Source organism: Pelodiscus sinensis, chromosome 3, assembly GCF_052426305.1.
Source record: "Pelodiscus sinensis isolate ZL-2025 chromosome 3, ASM5242630v1, whole genome shotgun sequence".
Classification (NCBI taxonomy): domain Eukaryota; kingdom Metazoa; phylum Chordata; order Testudines; family Trionychidae; genus Pelodiscus; species Pelodiscus sinensis.
In genome coordinates, this window is record NC_143054.1 from 18,094,965 (window position 1) to 18,110,017 (window position 15,053).

Here is a 15,053-nt window from a genome sequence, read left to right on the forward strand (position 1 = left end):
TCTGTCATTCGGGGCAGGAGCTGCTTAGGTTTTTAATTTCTTTATGTAAGCCAAGGCAGAAGAAGTGATCTAAGATATGATCGAGTTTTCTACTGTCCAAGGTGGTCTGTGGAGAGGACGGTATGGGCCAGACATATGACTTCTCATCTATTTGTCCAAGGGATAAGGAATTGTGCTCTAATGTTCCCTGTTCAATGGTCTTTCTCCATCTGACATAATTGCTCCTCCTGAAGCTGAATGTGAGAGTACTGCTCAATGCAATAGAGATCTTCGACCTCACTGTTAACAATCCAGGACCTTCATGGGGGAGGAATAGCTGAGTGGTTTGAGCATTGGTCTACTAAACCCAGAGTTCTGAGCTCAATCCTTGAGGGAGCCATTTAGGGGCAAATCTGTCAGGGATGGTACTTGGTCCTGCCATGTGGTCAGGAGACTGGACTCAATGACCTATCAAGGTCCCTTCCAGCTCTATGAGATAAGTATATGTCCATATGCATGGTTCAAGGTCTGATTTCCCCTGTGGTCCTTCAGAAAATCAGTCTCTTTGGCAGTAAGTCCTGTTCCAGAAGTGGGGATTGTAACATCTCCTTATTAGGAGGATCTTCTGGCAGCATTCCCTCTTGGCAGGAGGGGATTTGTGTTCTCCCTATGATGATCTCTACCCAGGCAGTAGGATAGGGGCAAATAGGCCACTGAATGTCCTGCACAAAGAGGGTTTTCAGGGTTAGGGTCCATGTTTTCCCAGACCAGAGGTTACTCACACCCAGAGTGGACTACACTTGTTAGCTCAATCCCATTTCTTTGTACAGGAATGGTTACTATTCCAGCACAGCTCTTTGCTGTCCATACTTGCCCACAGCTGCACTCCATCTAGGGCCATTCCTGATAATGGTGGTCCTGATACCCAGAGGAGAAACAGATCCCCAAGGATAACTCTGGGACTGCTGGTCAGGTGATTGGGTCTCTGCAGTGCTTTCCCACAGGTGCCCTTCCTCTTCCTGACTTTTGGGCAGGGAAGTTCTTTGGGAAATGTGGGCTTTATATTTGGGCTGAGGTTAGAGAGCCTGAGGCTTCTCCCAGACTCCTATACCTGGGCTTGAGGGCTGGCAGGGCACCTTGGGAAGTCCAGTTTCTATCTCCCATGGCTGGCTTCCCGCTTCTGTTGAGGGATCCCTTTGGAGTCAAGCTATAGCTCTGAAGTGAGAGTTGGAGCCATATACTTTTCCATCAGTTTCACAATATTGGTAAGTGAGTGATTCTGGTTAATGTCTCATCACCCAATCCCTACTGCCTTTTGTGAGGATTTGGGCAAACTGTTCCACCAGGTTGAGTTCTACTCCAGTCTGTCCTTCTGGATTTAGCCACCTCCAACTCTATACATACTCCACATTCAGCCAATCAATTGCTTTCATGATATCTGGGACTAGATGTCTCATGATGAAAGTCATGCATGTTAGCTAAGTCCAGGAATAACTTATCTTTGAACTGTGGTCTGTTGTCTGTTATTATTGTTTGTAGAACTCCATGATATACAAATGCAGATTTAATATGCCTGACAACCATTGCTGCTTGAAGTGTGAATACTTCTGGGAAAATGGTAAAATAATCCATTCTAGCCAGATGATAATGTCTTCTCAAGTTAAACATATCAATTCTAACTTTGTCCCACAGTTGTGTGTGAGTTGTTCATATGGTATCATTGGATCTTTGTGTTGGGAATCTCTATAGTACGGACAATTTCCACATCTGCTCATTGTGTCTTCAATGTTGCTATTCCTCTGTGTCCAACATATAAATGCTTATCCCCCCTTTTATATTTGATTATTTTGAGGTGCCCTTCATGTATTTGTTCCAATATTTTCCTTTTTATCACTATGGGAACCATGATCTATATTCACTTCAAGAGAACTCCTTGGAAGTGAAAGCTCATTTTCATATGGGGATAGGAAAATAGAAAGTGTTGTTTTTTCTCCTTTATTTATCATTTGTATCATTGCTTGTCATATTTCATCTTTTAACAGTTTCTGTCTCCAGGTAATCCCATTTTCCTGGAGACACAACATTTGACACTTTTCTCATGTTCACATGTATGTTTATTTCTTGTTACGCATCATCAGGCTGTGTTTTGTTATATGGAGTGTATGTTCTTGAACGTGTGTCTAACATTACTCCAGGATCATATCATGCTTTTGTATTTTCAAAAGTTCTTGAAAATATATGCCATCATGAGCCAACAATGCCCCTCTGCTATATACATCGGCCAAATTGGACAGTCCCTACATAAAAGAATAAATGGACATAAATCAGATATTAGGAATGGCAATATACAAAAACCTGTAGGGGAACACTTCAATCTCCCCGGACATTCAATTGCAGATCTAAAGGTAGCCATCCTGCAGCAAAAAAACTTCAAGACCAGACTTCAAAGAGAAACTGATGAGCTACAGTTCATCTTCAAGTTTGTCACAATCAACTCAGGATTAAACAAAAACTCTGAATGGCTCACTAACTACAAAAGCAGCTTCTCCTCTCTTTGCTATTCACACCTCCAGATCAACTACTAGAAATGGGCCTCATCCTCCCTGATTGGATCCACCTTGTCATCTCTAGCCTGATTCTGGCCTGAATATTTATACTTTCCTCTGGAAATTTCCACTACATGCATCTGACGAAGTGGGTCTTTGCTCACGAAAGCTTATGCTCCAACACTTCAGTTAGTCTATAAGGTGCCATAGGACTCCTCGCGGCTTTTGCAGATTCAGACTAACATGGCTACCTCTCTGATACTCAAAAGTTCTTGCTGTATGAGTTATGGTGGTAGTTCTCAATATGCCTTTTCTCTCTCTCTCTGTGTGTGTGTGTGTGTGTGTGTGTGTGTGTGTGTGTATGTGTGTGTTCCAGTCACTAGTTTGTGTTCAATTTCTGCTTTGAAGCTACTGACATAGGGAAGTCTTGTATATCCATATGCCAGACCTAGATTTTCTTTTAATATTTGGGTACATCTTCCCTGCAGCTTTAAGAGTCATCATGGTCCTATATGCATGGGAAACTGGTATTTTCCACCCTCCTGTCGAGGTATCTATGGAAAGTTTGTTTTTCAATGGATAAAACAGAAAAACAAACAAACAAACAAAAAACAGCACTGGAACTTGTCCCCCAATGTGCTGGAATTCACTGAACTCTCATTCTCTGGCATCCACGTCTATCTCATGACCTTATGGAGGAAATGTCTTAGGTGAGTTGTGTGAACTGTGTCATTAAGTATGAATTAGTTGGCATGTTTGGTTTTGCCTGAATCATTGATTCATCAGGTAAGATTCCCTTGGGGGGCAGACTCCTTCCCAAGAATGTTGTTTCTGTTGTTTCAAATTGACATTTGGCCTCATTCATTTTAAGGTAATTTGCCCCTGCAATTTCCAGTACTCTCCTTAGTCATTCCTGATGTTCAATGGCAGTGCTGCCCACATTATGATGTCATCACTGTATACTTTCCTGTCTGCTAGGCCCTCTAGCAACTGACTCACTGTATAGCTGAAATACTTCAACAGCTGAAATTATCCCAAAAAGCAGTTTTAAGAAGCAGTATGTGCCAAATGGTGTGTTGAAAGAGCAAATCTTGGAGCTCTCAGTGTACAGGGCAATCTGACAAAATCCTGCTGATGCATCTAATTTGCTGAAGAATTTGGCTCCTGCTGTCTCAGACAATAGTTCACTTCTTGTGGGCAAGTGAAAGTGTTTTCTTATTATATTTTTATTCAGCTCCCTAGAGTCCATACCCAGTTATAGTCCCCTTCTTTTTTTTCTCTATAATTACTAAGGAGTGAACTTGTAGCCTCTTTAAGGATTGTGGTACTTTTCATGTAGCATGTACCACAGTCTCTGCATCTTCCCTTAACTTTTCTTGCATGTTACTAGAGGCACTTATTTCTTTTAACTACATCTTCATATTAATACTTTGTAACTAGTTTTATGTTGTCCCTCTGTCTTTCTGTGCCTTACATCCTGTTAACAAGACCAAGCACCTCACAAGCCCAAAACTAGCTGGTTGCCTCTTTGTACCACTATAAACTCTGGATTAAATATTTTCCCTTTTCTTTTAAGTGTGAGCAGGGCCAGCCTGACCCCTTTTGGCGCCCTGGGCCCGGGCACGTGGCGCCGCCCCCAGGTGCACAGCGCATGCGCAGGCCTGCCCCCCCAGGGTGCGCAGGCCCGCCTCCAGGGCGCACGGCGCATGCACGGGCCGGCCACTGCCGCTGGTGCGCAGACCAGGGCCTGTCCCCAGAGTGCACAGCACATGCGCTGCCCAGCCCAGCCAGTGCTGCTGGCATGCGCACTGGGCCGTGCAGGGCCCCACAGCCATGGGAGGAAGGGCGCTGCGGGCCTGGCACTTCAGGAGTAAGCCGCGCGCCCCTTACTGCTGCCATCAGGCACCCCCCATCGGTTGTTGCCCTGGGCAGCTGCCCGGCTCGCCCATTCCTCCGTCCGGCCCTGAGTGTGAGAGTGTATTCTCTCAATGCTGGAATTGTTCCTCCATTATAGTCTTTCACAGACATTTTTGATAAGTTCATTTTTATGAGGTTTTTTTATGTCTTTCTGTTTCACTTTCTGTTATATTTACTTGTGCCTTGACATCTGTATTGTCTGGCATATAAGGGCCATTGTGTGCATTTCTCTAGCCAACCTTGTGAGTTTACAGTCTCCTCCTTTATTGTCCTGAAAAACAGCTCCTCCTCTCCATTGGAGGAATCCCATTCTGTGCCATGCACTTTTCTTTTTTTTCTGCATATTTGATCATAAAGGTTGTGTTTATTACAATTTATACATATTTGCCAAAATACCAGGCATTTCTAGCATTCATGCTGGTTCAAACACAGCTTCATGTTTCTGTCTCTGAACAACTTAATTTCTTCAAACTTTTTCCTTTCTGGTTTTGCAGTAGTACTCAGTCATGAACTCTGTATCTTTCTCTAAACTTTTTATTTGAGTTTCTGTTTGTTCTTACTTGTCATATACATATTGCCCTTTCTAGTGTTAGCTCCATTTCCCTTAGTAACCATTATGATTTTTTTTATTATTACACCACAGGACAATCTGGCCTTTAAAATGAGAGTCTTTTAATATTCCTTATTCACTGGACCTACTTTTGAGTTTTAAGCCTGCAACAAAAGCCTGTATTGTTTCCCCTTCATTCTGTGTTCTCATTCTTAACATATATCTTTCAAAAGTGGCATTTTTTCTAAGGACCCAATGCTCCTCAAACATTTTCATTATTTTTGTAAAGCTTTTGTCTCCCTCCTCACCACTGTCTGAATGGAATTCATTGTATACAGCTTGGGCTTCTGTGCCTGCAAGCTTTTGCTCATTCTCCAGTTTATTTGCCCCTCTGGCTTTCAAGTACAGCTTAAATTGCTGTTTTGAACTTTTTCCAGGCATGTTCAGCATTTCCCACATTACAGGTCTGTGGCAGACATTGTAAATTTACCTCTCATGGGGTCTTCCACTTCTTGTACCATGTATCTTACTGATGAGCAGACCTGTATGAGTATACACCTTTTATTATGTACAGAGATAAGGTAATAAAACTTCCTACTAACCCGTGTAACTGAAACCTGTGACTGCTCTGTTCTGGACTGCTTTGCTTCTGTTCCCAGCAGAAATTCTGTTATAGGAGTACATGAAAAATGTGGCCTTTCTACATTTCTTGGTGTGCTTCATAGCGCACATGGGACCTTTGCAGGGTCATGAGGAGAGGAGTGCTTCCCTAGGCTGGAGCATGCTAGCACAGTCTCAGGACCAAAGTAACTCAGGGACTGTAGTGCCTCTGATCCATGAGGTACAGTGGCTGGATGGTGTGACTCAATTTTTTGGAGCACTGCAGGTCAGGAACTTCTTCCTGAAAGTTTTCGCTCTATTTAGTATTAATTCCCTACCTGCAGCCTGTCTTCTTAGTCACCTCCCCAGGGGATCTCTGCTACAGGTCTCTAGGGAAAGGAGGAGAGTTTGCGTTGGCTTGTGGAAGTATGCTGAGAGGTGTTATGTTGTGCTAGATCTGCTAAACTGACGAAAGGATTGTGATAGAAGGCTGGTGGAGGAGTGGAGGTGTTTTCCCCATGCTGGACCCAGAGCTTTTTTTGCTCAATATAGGCCTAGCATGCTGCATAATACAAGTGACCTTGTGTGCAGAATTTCATGAGCATCTATTTATAAATCACACCGTCATTCTTAAATTGCTACTTAAAATATGGCCTCTTAAAAAGTGAGTAATAACCTGACGAGACAGCAAGATAAATATGGTTGATTATTTTTAGCTCATCCATAACCACATTTGATCTCACTGTGAAAATCAGCTGCAGGAGCAATCGTTCAAAAACTATGCCATTCAATAACCCCTGCGTATCACTTCCCATTAATATATGAAAGACTAAGCTGCCTACTTACGTCATGGCCTGGGAAGCAAGGTAACTTTAAAGTGATGGGTTATAATTCAGGTCTTCTTGTATTATGATACAGGAACATAAGCTGCTTTTTTTCTGAATGCAAACATAGTCCCTTTATTCAGGATGTAAATTACTATTGCATTAAAAGTAGATAGAAGGACAGAAGTTTGGTAACATTCTCTTCTCTGAGGAGTAGGAGATTGTCCAGGGCCTGCTGTTTTGAAAACCTTTTGCCTCACACAGGCTGCCATGAGAAGGGAAAGCCATTTGAATATGTTGGCAATCAGAGAAAGCCCCAAATTAAATTATGGATACAGAAATGCAGAAAACAATCTAACATAGAATGCTATGGAATACCATTTTTCAGCTAACATATGGTGTCGACAGAATGCCATTTTGTTACTTTGGGTAACAGCTCGTCATTAAAAAGATAAACAGCCCTTTTTTCTGTGGGGAGAGAACCCAGAGTCATTATTTTGAAAAAATAACAAATGGGAAACTCTGACCTTTCTTTTCACAATCCTTTTTCATTGCGGCACACACACAAGAGTTCTGTTTCTTTTACTAAGCAGAGCCAAAAAGGTACCATCTCAAGTTACATTTTTGTTGGATCACATAGGCTCCAACTTTTCAGTTTGTTTTCAGATGTGAGAAAAACTATTCTGATTCTATTGTAATATTAGACACTTAGCAAAATGCTGCCATTTTTTAAAGCGATGTCTTGTTACAGTGTTTCCTTGCTTTCTATCCACCCACAGAGCCCTTTGTCTCCTGGAGCATAATGATCCAAATAATGGGCTAAAGGGTTTTCAGGTATTTATTTATAGAAACACTGTGACGAGTAAAGTGGCCACAGCTAAAGAAAGACCTTGACAGCTTTAGTATGGTCTCATTCAAAATGCCATCTAACAAATACCCCAATTATTTCCATTCATTAAATAGAAAACCTTAAAAAGAAAAGGTTTCATCATTTTCTTTTCCCTTAAAGTTAACTTTAAAATATTTAACCTGGTTTATCCCACTTTTGCTTACTCTGCATTGAAACAGGTGCATATACTCAGGGAATAAGATACTACTTAGAATGAGCTAAAGGTAATAAAATCTCACCATTTGTTTCTTGCCAGATTACCTCCCTTCTCCACATCTTCTTCTCTTCATATATGGCCTGCATTCAAGGCATGAAAGGAGGCACCAAGTCTGATTTGTGACTTTGCCAATTACAATTAGATCTAACAGACTGTCAGGTCTCAAATAGAAAATTATGAGTTTTCTTCAAAGTTCAATTTTCTTAATGAATGAATGAACTTACTGTTTGCAAAAGATACTGGATTGATAGGCTGGAAGACTGAATTTCTTTTTATGGGGCTAGATTTTGATTTTATTGATCCCAGTATGAATCCTAAGCAAGGCCACTGCCTCAGATCCTTCTTCACTGTCTCTGATCAAGTGATAGAATGCAGAATCTGGAGAAGATGAGTGATAGCTACCTGCCTTCTCTTCCTCCCCACTATGTTATATATCCACCACGTGTTCCACTAACTTACAGTATACATTATACCTTGAAGTTGTCAGGATGGTTAAGTGATTCTGGGATCTACATATACACTTGGATCCAGGGGCAGATGAGGATTTTGTGGGGCCCAGGGCAGCACAATTTCGCGGGGCGCTCCCTTTGACATGGTGCATGTGTGGTGGTGCCACGGCGCATGCGCGGGGCTCCTTGAAGTGCGGGGCCCAGGGCGGCCACCCCACTCGCCTTGCCCTATATCCATCACTCAGGGGCAGATGACAATTTTGTGGGGCCCAGGGCAGCACAATTTCGTGGGGCCCCCCCTTTGACACAGCGCATGCGTGGTGGCACCACGTGCATGCGTGGTGGTGCCACGGTGCATGCGCGGGGCTTCTTGAAGTGTAGAGCCCGAGGCGACCGCCCCGCTCGCCCTGCCCTATATCCGCCTCTGGTTGGATCTGTGTGGAACATACCCATGCTTCGGGTACGCCTACACAGCAGTGTTATTTCGGAATAACTGATGTTATTCCGAAATAACACAGTCCGTGTCCACACTACAAGCTGTTATTTCGACATAACGTCAAAATAATGTCGAGCTGTAGGACTTTTTACTCCAACTCCTGTAACCCTCATTTTATGAGGAGTAAGGGAAGTCGGAGGAAGAGTGCTCTACTTTGGACTTCCTGCTGTGTAGACAGTGCCAAAAGCTGAAATAAGCTATTTTGACTTAAGCTACACAATTGATGGAGCTCAATTTGCATAACATATTTTAACTTTAGCCCTGCTATGTAGACGTGCCCTTTCTGACTGCAATCATTTTTCCATTTCACTCATGCATTAAAAACTGAAACAAACCACATGAAAAACAGGTGGAGTTGTTCTTGCTGTTGTTGTTCCACAGCTCTTCCTACCACTGATCTTTGGGGAATGACTCACCAGTTACTCTCACTCCTGCCATGATGTCACATTGCAGGTCATTTGGAACACTGTACCATGACTAAAACCACTTCAAATTCTGTCCTACTCTCATTTAAACTGAAAGTTAAGTCAGGTTTTGTTGCAGCACCAAAATTCATGCAACATTATTATAAAGATGTATGAAATTACACACAAGTCTGAATAAAATTACTAAGTTTATGACACAGAATCATAGCAGTTAGAGGTGAAATCAATGGACCAGGTCATACTTTTAGTATAGAATGTTTCCCACAAAATATAGTCCAGTTCATTTTTAAACGATTCAAGCAATTTGAAACCCACAACTCCTATTGAGAGCTGACTCCCTGGTCCAGTAGATCTCACAGTCAGGAACATTTTTCTTGTTATTTCCCTTTGGCTCATTATCACTCTTTTACTTTAGTGACCTTTCTAGGGTCACCCTAATGATTTTTCTTTGATTGTGTTATGCTAATTCTGCTAGGAATCTGGCTTTCATGAATTTCATAAAAATATTTCTAAGAATTCAGAAAGAGGATGGAACACAGCTGATCTATATCAGTGTTTCTGCACCTTTCCAAGCTGGCAAACCCACTGTCAAAAATGTTAGGCTAAGTCTAGACTACATGTCTCTTAGAAAAAGAGCGTGTAGACTACAACCAGTACTTTGGAAAAAGTAAGCTACTTTTTTGAAAGAGAGCACCGAAGCAGTTTGGATGCTCTCTTTCAAAAAAGCACAGTTTGCATTACATAGCGCCTTTTTTCGAAAGAGCACTTTTGAAAAAAGGCGTTCTTCCTCATAAAATGAGGTTTTCCGCAGTCGAAAAAACTGCCGTGTTCTTTCAATTTACTTATGAAAGAACGTGGAAGCAGTCTAGATGCACGGGAAGTTTTTTTAAAAAATGGCCACTTTTTTCTAAAAAAAGACACACCCCAAGGGTGTGTCTAGACTACATGCCTCCTTCGACAGAGGCATGTAGATTAGCCAGATCGGAAGAGGGAAATGAAGCCGCGATTAAAATAATCGCGGCTTCATTTAAATTTAAATGGCTGCCCCGATCTGCCGATCAGCTGTTTGTCGGCAGATCGGGGGAGTCTGGACGCGATGCCCCGACAAAGAAGCCTTTCTTCATCGACACAGGTAAGCCTCGTGAAACCAGGTTTACCTGTGTCGATGAAGAAAGGCTTCTTTGTCGGGGCATCGCGTCCAGACTCCCCCGATCTGCCGACAAACAGCTGATCGGCAGATCGGGGCAGCCATTTAAATTTAAATGAAGCCGCGATTATTTTAATCGCGGCTTCATTTCCCTCTTCCGATCTGGCTAATCTACATGCCTCCGTCGAAGGAGGCATGTAGTCTAGACACACCCCAAATGACTACATTTAGTGTAACAGTAAGTGTAGAAAGTGGACTAGGCGCGAAGCCTCTATAATATGTTTCTGTGTTGAGAAATTCACAGAGTATACCAGACTTCAGAGGGTAAGGATGTGCTGGGAAATGGAGAGGGAAATTTATTTCCTTTACATTGTAATAATACGACCTCTGTGATTGCCTTGCATGACCCCTTTGAGAGTTGTGACCAATTGGTCTCCGATCCAGGAGATGCTGGGAACTCTGAATCACAGAGGTAATTCAAGCAGGCCAGAGAGTTATGCTACCCACATTTCCTTGAAAACATGTGTGCAAACATCTCCAGTACCACTGATCCAAGAAATGCTATTTCTCTGGGAAATATAGCACAGGATGTGACTTAAAATACATTTAATTTTGGGGGCTGCATGACTTTTATCCAGGCAAATCATGAACAGAAGTGGTATTCCAGAGCATAACCAGCATGCAAACTGCCAAGAGAATAGATGCCCCCCCAAATTTCTAGGCACTATGTAAAAGTGGCTGCTGAGAATCAGACAGGGCTCAGTGACATTTCTGAGAATGTATTTATTCAGTATTCAAAATTCCAGCTGCTGTGGTTGGTGTGACTGGCCATACAAGTATCATGGTTGCTTGGCCTTATTTCTTTTCTTTGATTGGATAAATGTGACTGATAATCAGTGGGAGAGCTTGTAGAAACCACTGCTGTTGTTATTTGTATGACACCAACAGTGTTGCCTTACAGACAAGGGATACTCTGCCCTAGCCTGAAAGGGCTTGATTATCTGGCTATGTAAAAGAGCCATAGCTAGTACAAAAATTTCTTCCCACCACCCTCATCTCTGCTCAGCACTGCTCAGATTGAGTTGGGTTGCAGAGAGTTAAGCAGGGGCTGTCCTGCATGAAACTCTCTTTTGCAATTAAGCGGGCAGGAAAGCAACAAAGAGGACTAGGGAGACGAAGGGGCCTTGGTTTCAACACGACTCCTATTCTCCATTCAGAGTAACTTGCTGGGTGTATGAGCTGCTCATGAAAGGGTGTGAAGCACCAGAACTCCGATCCCCTCCTCTACCCTCCTATTCTCAGGGCACGTGATAGGAAGAGGAGGTTTTATAATTCTGAGTCACAAAGAAGAAGTTGCTGAGGCAGTGCAGCTATGAGAAACCCAATTGTCAGAGCACATTGTAATCTTACAGTCTAAGCCAGTGATCCCCAAACTTTTCAAGGTTGTGCCAACTCCTTATCTCTATAAACATCCTCCCCACCCAAACCTGGGGCCAGGAGCAGAGCCACAGCTCTGGCAGGAAAGGGACAAGGAGAAAGGGGCTGAGGCTCAGGCCAGCAGTGGAACTGGCCGCTGGAGTCCTGGGTGCAGGGCCACTCATGGAGCCCGAGGTATGGGGCTGAAAGTGAAGTCTTGAGTGTGGTGCTCAGAGCATCCCTCAGGCATGGAACTAGCAGCCACTAAGTTCAGGAGCAGAGCTGGATGGTATTCTCTCCCTACCTTCTTTGGGGGATGTCCCAGGTTCCAGTCATGCCACCTGAATGGTCCTCTCTGCCCCCCATTCTTGCCTCTTCCTAATTTTTCAGGGAGCTGAGCAGACTGTCCTGCCTTAGAAATGATTACCATTATTTTTCACATGGTAACATTACACTAAGCCACCAAGAGCCCAAAGTGTGCTTTTTATACAGAGAAACCTCTTAGTGGTGTAATTTACACTTTCATCTCTAATAACATTCACTGTGATTTGTTTGGCAATTTACCGAAAGAAAATGGTCTTGATGTGACTATGCCACTTTTTAAGGTAATTTTTATGAGGATATTGGAGAGTTCTGATTACATATTCTACTAAAAGAGAAATGAATCAGGAGGAATGGATAAACACCTTTGTGCTGTTTACAGAGTTTCACACTTTAAAATTTACAACCTGGTAAGCTAGTATATCAATTTAATTAGGTGCTTTGAGTAATTTATCCAAGTAAGTTGTTCGGTGCTAATAAATTCTGAGTCTTCAATCTTCCTCTGATTAGAAGGATGATTAATCCTGCGTTACTTAAAAATGCCTTCAGCAGTGAAGTATCCAAGTACATTTTTGCTCGTGTTGCCTTTTCCATATATAAATTCTGCACCTGGAACACAGGTGAGAATGTGGTGCCTAGCATTTTCCTCGTTAGCACAGACTTGCTATTCCATGATATAAAAATGCAAAATTCCCTTGTGTCTTTCTTCAAGAGAAGGCAGGTTTGTATTATTCCAATTTCTGATTAGTCATTGCTTGGTTCATGTTTTGTACAAGTTTGAGAACTCTGGTCTTGCTTCATTTTAAATCCTTCCAACCCTATGCCTTGCTACTTTATTAATCTGTTACCTTCTCCTACTCTACCTTCATATCTTACTATCTCATATTCATTTGACATTGCCCTCTTGCCTCTAAAAAGTCCTCCCACATCGCTATCCCTGTATTGTACACTCTCCCCATAGCTTTGTGTCTTCCATCCTTTATTCAATCACATCGTGCCAGATGAATAAACACTCTCTGCCTCCTTCTCTCACTGACCCCAGTACAGGTATTTCTCAATGCGGAGATTCCAGTAGTGAACTTTTGTTTTTTTATGGAAATGGGAAGAGATCTCTGGGTACCCCACCTAAACATTGACAGAGAAAAGTGAGTATGGACTCAGGTATGTGGAAACAATATATTTGATCTTTCTGAGAGGAATTAGAGGGGGCATGAAATCTGTATTCGTAAAGGTATGAAGGAAAAGGATCTCTGAGTTCCCCTATGTCTTCATCTGAAGTTTCTTTGGGAGCATATCATTTACCATAGTGCTCAGAGTACTCTTTAGGGAATTCTGGGACACTGCATGCATACAGAATCCATGTCCCCCGCCATGTTCCCTTTCTGATGGGGAAGCAAAGGGAAACTACAAGGGCGGTCAAGCATCTCTGCCCAGTAGTACAGGCGCATTGTTCTGGGTGCCCAGAGCATCTGGAAGAGAGATAAATTGTAGACTACAGAGTGTAATAATGTTTTATGTAATGTGCTTAAATGGTAGTGTAAGAATAAATATTAAACAACCTTTGCTGGTTAGCAGGGAGGAAAAGTCTTCTAGGCCCTTAATAAAGATCCATCAGGCAAACTGCTTGTGTCTGTATATGATGCCTAGAAGAAAGAGATCAGAAGGATCCTTGTGATTCAGCATGATCACACTGGTGCTCTTAGGAGTAATTAGAATATAGATTGTATTATAAAGAAAATGCAATGAATGAATTAAAAGGTTGTATTAGCAGAAGTTTTGTATTAGGAATTAGATTGATACCTTTTGTATGGACAATTGTATCCCTTCCCATGTGTAAAATGATTTTGTAGTTCCTGGGGAGGAAGAATGAATGGAATGTGATTTTTTGACGAGATAACAACTTGTAGGCCCAACATTTCAGAGTCGAGACAGAGGAAGAGGGGAGGGAGCTGGAAGACTCAGAGGCATCAAGGTACCATAAATTGGGTCTAATATAAAGCAGACCAATGGAGGACATATGAACGGGCTTGGAATGTTAAGAACAAAGCACCCTTTTATAAACAAGACATCCTTGAGATACACTCTGGGAAAGAGACACCAACACACTGATGTCAAAATAAAGAATAACTCTCAGATAAACAGATATTAAGCAGAACAGATGGTGATTGATTAAGAGCTGGTGAAGCAAAATGCAGACTTGAATGGAAAAAAAAGACCTATAGAAGATGGGCTTGTCCGGGAAAAGATTAGAGCAGCGGTCCAGACTGAGAGAAGCCCCTGCTCCTCCTCCTCACACTTAACTCACCTGACCAGTGAGTTATTGTGAGCAACAGACTGGTAACTTTAAGCAAAAGTCAGACGGGGTTTGTGTGTCTGTGGGTTTGTGTGCGGGTATTTGTGAATATGCATATAACAGAATAGTATGGAGTTTTGCCTTATCCCCCTAAAAAGATCCTGTGAAATTCTTTCAAGTATAATAAAATCACCATGAGGAGAAAGGTGAACGGGGCAGGGAATGCCCAGGCCAGTTGCTCCTTCCCTGCTCTGCGCTCCGTTGCTAGTCCTAGCTGGGCTGGGGACTAGGGACTGGGGTGAACAGTACTTTTTCTTGCCCTATAAGGAGCAGCTAGGCCTGAGTCAGACCTCCTCCAGTTGCAGGAAACTTCATAACCCTCCCCTACTTCCTGCCCTCTCAGCTGCATGGGGAGGGTTCTCTGTATGGGGAGCTGCTCTTTGTCCACCCAACCCATGTGCATCTGGATACCCTGACATCCCTTGCCAAACTGCAGCCCCTCTCCCCAAACAGAGAACTCCTGCATTGAGCCTCCCACATCCAACCCCCCATCCAGATGAGCTTTACCCCTTGCAAACAAAATCCCCATGTGCCCAGCATCTTTCAGTCCTCGTCTGCTTCATTTGGACCCTCAGCCCTGCACTCAGAGCATTCCCTAGTGAGTCCTCCTCCACTTGATCCCCTCCTGGATGAGCCCCACCCCATACATCTGGATCACACCAATGATCCCTCTTCAACCCCCCACCCCACCCCACTGAGCCCCAACCAGCTGCACCTGGACCTTCACCCCACCCCACCGATGCTCAATGCCCCCCCAGACTTCCTCTACTGAGACACAACCACCTTTACCTGGACACCCCTGCAGAGTTCTATTCCCCCGATACCTGGAACCCACCAATGAGACCCTGTTGCATCCAGATCCCATCCTAGATCCCCCCATCGAGCTGTTCACACCTAGACTGCCCCCACACAAAACACACTCCT